The 6,634-nt window shown below is 40.9% G+C and overlaps 1 pseudogene; it reads left to right on the forward strand.

The window, feature by feature from the left end:
* The first annotated feature begins 655 nt into the window (after positions 1-655).
* LOC118837840 lies at positions 656-1,662 on the forward strand (annotated as a pseudogene).
* The last annotated feature ends 4,972 nt before the right edge of the window (positions 1,663-6,634 follow it).

Below are 6,634 nucleotides of genomic sequence, written 5' to 3' on the forward strand. Positions count from 1 at the left end.
TGGTCCATCCAATTTCCTTCTCAATTTGTACAACATTAATGCTACATGAGGCCAATGACCCCGAGCTGGGTATAAAAAGATTAGTACATTCACATTAAAGAGTAGGAGAAAGATTGAAGCACAGTCTGAAGCACATGAAATTGGGGAGACAACTTTCAAACAATTCTGTACAAACAAGATATATACGGGATAAAATGCAAATAATTAGAGTGATAAGGTTTGAGTGTGAAGGGATCAAAATAGTTAAATCATTGATTGAATTAAGTTATTTCTTTAAATTGGCTGAATGTCCCAGAAAGTTGACATTAGGCTAATTATTCATTGGGTTACCCGTTTGGTTATTTTCACTGCATTGAACTATGGATGCAGGTATTTCTTTCACCTCTTGGAAACCTTCTAGCCACACTGTGCACTGCTCTTAATGTAGACTGGCATCAACCTCAATAAGCCATCTTGTCAGAATCATCATTCTCTTGAGTTATTAATCTTGAAGTCCCCTAAAATTACAGTAGCTTCAGCTGTGAGCTCTTCCACTCAGTATGCACGTGCCTCCCCCCTGCCTCCAGGTGTGGCACCATCTCCTCTCTCTCTCAAAGGTTTAAACTTGCCATTTCAAATTTGCCATGTATTGCTGCTCTTGTTGACTGGCTCCAGAATGTGCATAGCTGGCTTTGCAGGAGACAACAGCTCTCAGGCTGTCTTCCCTTCCATTGTTGGGTGCCCCACACATCAAGGTGTGATGGCGGATGTAGGCCAGGAAGACAACTTCATGGGGGATGAGCCCCCGAACAAGAGAGGTATTCTGACCCTGAAGTACCCCACTGAGCATCATATTGTCACCAACTAGGATGACATGGAAATCTGGCATCATACTTTCTACAATGAGCTCTCTCTGGCCTTTGAAGAGCATCCTGTCCCACTCACAGAAGACCCTGAGCCCCAAAGCCAATAGAGAAAAGATGACTCTGATTATGTTTGAGACCTTCAACACCCCAGCTACGTGCATTGCCATACAGGCTGTGCTGTCCTTGTATACCTCTGGTTGAACCACTGGTATTGTGATGGACTCTAGTGATAGTGTAACCCAAACTGTGCTCACCTATGAAAGTTATGCCCTTCCTCATGCCATCCTCTGTCTAGATCTGGTTAGCCATGACAGACTACCTCATGAAGATCCTGAAAGAGGGTACAGTTTTGCTACCACAGCTGAGAGAGAAATTATGCATGACATCAAGGAGAAGCTGTGTTACATCACCCCGGTCTTTGAGCAGGAGATGGCCATTGAAGCATTTAGCTCCTCTCTGGAAAAGAACTATGAACTCCCTGATGGTCAAGTTATCACCTTTGACAATGAGAGGTTCTGATGCCCAGAAGCTCTCTTCCAACCATCCTTCTTAGGTATGGAATCCTGTGGAATCCACAAATTTCAATCGTAATGTGTAATGTTGATATCTGTAAGGATTTGTATGCCAATACCATATTATCTGGTGATACCACCATGTAACAAGGCATTGCTAAAAGGATGCAGAAAGAGATTACATCCTTAGCTCCCACCACCATGAAAATCAAGTTCATAACCCCACGTGAGCACAAATACTCTGGACTGGAGGTTCCATCCTGGGATCTCTTTCCACCTTCCAGCAGATGCGGATTAGCAAGTAGGAGTATGATGAATCTGGGCCCACCATTGTCCCTCAGAAATGCTTCTAAATGGACTACGTTTGTTTGGATTGTTTGGTCAAAGAGTGTGACATGATAATTGCCCCCCCAAAAGAGATGAGATTGGCACAGCATTATTTATTTATTTATTCATTCATTCCTCTATCTATTTTTTTTGGCACTTGACTCAGGATTTAAAAACTGGAATGGTGATGTGTAACAATGATGATACTTGCAGCTGCCATGGAGATGTTAGATCAACAACACCAGCTCACAGGAGGGCTGCTAGCACGGTGCTTTGATCTGCTTTTCTAAGGAAAGCAAATAGTTACCAGAGAGAGAAGCACCAACATCTGGCTTTTCAAAGTTGGGCAGGGTGGGGAGTTCCTTAGCAGCTACCTACAGTCTCGTCTGGCCAAATCACAGGAACAGTGAGTGAACAATGAGTGAACCCCCAAAGCAAAATGTATACATACACTTCTTCAGGGTCAGTCCACAGAGGGTGTCACAACCATGTGACTCAAACTCATGTGACTTAGGCTTTCTTATGACCTAAGCAGGTCATCAAAGACTTTTGATTAATCAAAGACCCTTGATTCAAACAAAGGCAAGTCTCAATCAAAGGCACTTGATTACCTTAGTGCTGAGAAGAACTAGAACTCCAAAAGAAAAAAGAGCAAAACAAAAAGTCCCACTTTGCTTACCATTACATAAAAGTGATAAGCAGTCTAAGTATGTTGGAGGCAATCATTCCCAAAGTTTTACAGTGTGTCTTCAGGACTGATTGTGCATTTGTTTTTGTTTTTGTAATAGTCATTCCAAATATCATACAATGCATTGTTATTCAGAGTTACAAGCCTCTAAGAAGGCTATCCTTTGCTAGAGCAAAGGAGCTACATAAGAAAAATCCAGATGGGGAGGGTTGGAGGGAGGATGGTACTAGTATTACTTTACATGTAAATAATGTAATTCTTTAAAAAATTTTTTTCTATCTTCCCCCTTGATACTTGTTCCTTTTTTAAAAAATATGTCAGCCATAATGAATGGCACCCTAAATTCCCTCCCTGTCCCCCACAAATTTGTGAATGAAGACTTTACAATCTCCTTGCAAGTTTGTGAGATTATTGCCAATACCTGAGGGAGGGGAGGGGATTTACCTGTACACTGACTAAGACTAGTTCAAATAAAAGTACACACATTAAAGAAAAAAAATTACAGCTGCTTATATTTCTATGGCATTTTAAGATTTGGAAACTTTTTCCCCGACAATAGCCCTTTGAGGTAGGTAGTACTTCTTATAGGTGAGGAAACTCGAACTCTGACACTCTGATATTTGATTAAAGTGATTTGCTCATCATTACATAGCTAATAAGTATGCAGCAGGATTTGTACTCAGATACCCTAAATAAATCAAGTGCTTGCACTGTCTCTATACTATGTTGAACTCGATACTTATTTTTCAGGTGAATGTCTGTGATGGTTGCCATACCTCCTCCAAATTGCACTTGCAGAGTTGATTTTTTAATCCAAATGTAACACCTTAAATAGGCACTTATTAAACTTCATCTTGTTAAATTTTGACCGTCATACTTCCCTATTGAGATCCTTTAGAATTCTGGCTTTGCCAAACAACGTGGTAGCTATCCTTCTCAGGTTACAAGTCACCTATGTGCTTCAACTAAACCTTCATCCAAATCATTAATAAAAAACATTAAAAAGCACAGGGCTAAGGAGAGATCTTTCTTCTTCCAAGTTAACACCAACTCACTAATGATGATTCTTTGGGTCCAGTCATTCCACCAATTTTTAATATACTTAGTTGTGCTGTCATGTAGGTTATAAGTTTCTATCATGATCTATTCTCTCTCTTTTTTAAAATCATTATTTATTTATTTAATATTTTTATTTTTCAGCATTAATTTTCACAAGAGTTTGAATTACAAATTTTCTCCCCATTTCTACCCTGCCCCCCACTCCAAGATGGCATATATTCTGATGGCCCTGATCCCCAGTTAGTCCTCCCTTCTTTCACCCCACTCCCCCCCCATCCCTTTTTCCCCTACTTTCTTGTTGGGCAAGATAGATTTCTATGCCCCATTGCCTGTATATATTATTTCCTAGTTGCATGCAAAAACTTTTCTTTGAACATCTTCTTTTAAAATTTTGAGTTCCAAATTCTCTTCCCTCTTCCCTCCCCACCCACCCACCCTAAGAAGGCAACCAATTCAACATAGGCCACATGTGTATCATTATGCAAAACCCTTCCACAATACTCATGTTGTGAAAGATTAACTACATTTTGCTCTTTCCTATTCTATCCCCCTTTATACAATTTTCTCCCTTGACCCTGTCCCTTTTTAAAAGTGTTTGCTTTTGATTTCCTCCTCCCCCTATCTGCCCTCCCTTCTATCATCCCCTCACTGTTTATCTCCTTCCTCCTTCTTTCCTGTGGGATAAGATACCCAATTGAGTGTGTATGTTATTCCCTCCTCAGGTCAAATTCAATGAGAGCTAGATTCACTCATTCCCCCTCACCTGCCCCCTCTTCCCTCCCAACAGAACTGATTTTTCTTGCCACTTTTACAAGAGATAATTAACCCCATTCTACCTCTCCCTTTCTCCCTCTCTCAATATATTCCTCTCTCATCCCTTCAATTTAATTTTATTTTTTTAGATATCACCCCTTCATATTCAACTCCCCCTGTGCCTTCTGTCCACATATATAATATATATGATGTATATATATATATATTCCCTTCAGCTACCCTAATACTGAGGTCCCATGAATCATACACGTCATCTTTCCATGTAGGAATGTAAACAAAACAGTTCAACTTTAGTAAGTCCTTTGGGATTTCTCTTTCTTGTTTACCTTTCCATGCTTCTCTTGATTCTTGTGTTTGAAAGTCAAATTTCCTATTCAGCTCTGGTCTTTTCACTGAGAAAGCTTGAAAGTCCTCTATTTTATTGAAAATCCGTATTTTCTGTTGGAGCATGATACTCAGTTTTTCTGGGTAGGTGACTCTTGGTTTTAATCCTAGCTCCATTGACCTCCAGAATATCATATTGAAGCCCTTTGATCCCTTAATGTAGAAGCTGCTAGATCTTGTGTTATCCTGATTGTGCTTCCACAATACTCAAATTGTTTCTTTCTGGCTGCTTGCAGTATTTTCTCCTTGGTCTTGGAGCTCTGGAATTCGGCGACAATATTCCTAGGAGTCTCCATTTGGGATCTTTTTTCAGGAGGTGATCAGTGGTTTCTTTCAATTTCTATTTTACCCTCTGGCTCTAGAATATCAGGGCAGTTCTCCTTGATAATTTCTGGAAAGATGGTGTCTAGGCTCTTTTTTTGATCATGGCTTTCAGGTAGTCCAATAATTTTTAAATTATCTCTCCTGGATCTATTTTCCATGTCAGTGGATTTTCCCAATGAGATATTTCACATCGTCTTCCACTTTTTCATTCCTTTGGTTCTGTTTTATAATGTCTTGATTTCTCATAAAGTCACTAGCTTCCACTTGCTCCAATCTAATCTTTAAAGTAGTATTTTCTTCAGTGGTCTTTTGGACCTCCTTTTTCTTCTGGCTAATTTTGCCTTTCAAGGCATTCTTCTCCTCATTGGTTTTTTGGAGTTCTTTTGCCATTTGAGTTAGTCCATTTTTTAAGGCGGTGTTTTCTTCAGTATTTTTTTGGGTCTCCTTTAGCAAGTTATTGACTGGTTTTTCATGGTTTTCTCGCATCCTTCTCACTTTTCTTCCCAATTTTTCCTCTGCTTCTCTAACTTACTTTTCCACATCCTTTTTGAGCTCTTCCATGGCCTGAGACCAGTTCATGTTTTTCTTGGAGTCTTTTGATGTAGTCTCTTTGATTTTGTTGACTTCTTCTAGCTGTATGTTTTGTTCTTCTTTGTCACCAAAAAAAGATTCCAAAGCATGAGTCTGAATCTGAGTGGTTTTCACTGCCTGGCTATGTTCCCAGCCTACTACTTGATCCTTGAGTTTTTTTGTTGGGGTATGACTGCTAGTAGAGTAGAGAGCACTTTGTTCCAAGCTTGAGGGGATGCACTGTTATTTTCAGAGCTATTTCTACACAGCCAACTCTTCTACCCCAGCACTCTTCCTCCCTCAAGAACCACCAATCCACACTAGACTCAGATCTAAGCTGGCTCTGCACTTCTGCTCAGATCTGCCACTTAATTCCTCCCACTAGATGGGCCTGGAGCTGGAAGCAACTGCAGCTGTAGCTCTGTAAGCAGCCTCAGAGCTGCATCACCTCTGCTGCCTCCGCAGCGTTGGCCCAACCATGAACTCCTTTCACTCTGTCCCAGAAGTTGTTCCCACTAACCTTCTCTGTTGTCTTTGGTGTTTGTGGGTTGAGAAGTCTGGTAACCACCACAGCTCACTGATTCAGGGCGCTAGTACCTGTTCTGCCTGGCTCCTGGTCTGGTTGGTCCATGTGGCCCACACTGGGCTCTGCTCCACTCTGCTTCCCAGCCCCATGTGATAGACCTTACCCTGTGACCATCCAGGCTGTCCTGGGCTGGAGCCCTACTTCCCTCTGCAATTTTGTGAGTTCTGCAGTTCTAGAATTTCTTCAGAGCCATTTTTTATCAGTGTTTGGAGGGTCCTGGGGGACAGCCCTAGGCAAGTCCCTGCTTTCCAGCTGCCATCTTGGCTCCACCCTCCACATCATTCTTGATGACGCAAAGACACTTTCCTAGTAAACTAGAAATTATTAGTATTATATTTTGTTGTCAGGCTCACCAGCCTGTAGTTTATAAACCATACCTGTTTTCTTTCATAAAAAATGAAAATTCTTCCCTTTAACCCTGAAGCACCATATTCATTCTCCATGATCCTTCAGTGAATGACAAGAGCAACTTAGAAGTCACTTTTAAGATGTTATTCATGCAGGTCTCATGGCTTGAACTTATTGAAGGTGACTGAGTATTCTCTCAACATCGCCTTGTTTAACT

The sequence above is a fragment of the Trichosurus vulpecula genome, chromosome 2 (assembly GCF_011100635.1).
Source record: "Trichosurus vulpecula isolate mTriVul1 chromosome 2, mTriVul1.pri, whole genome shotgun sequence".
Taxonomy (NCBI): Eukaryota; Metazoa; Chordata; class Mammalia; order Diprotodontia; family Phalangeridae; genus Trichosurus; species Trichosurus vulpecula.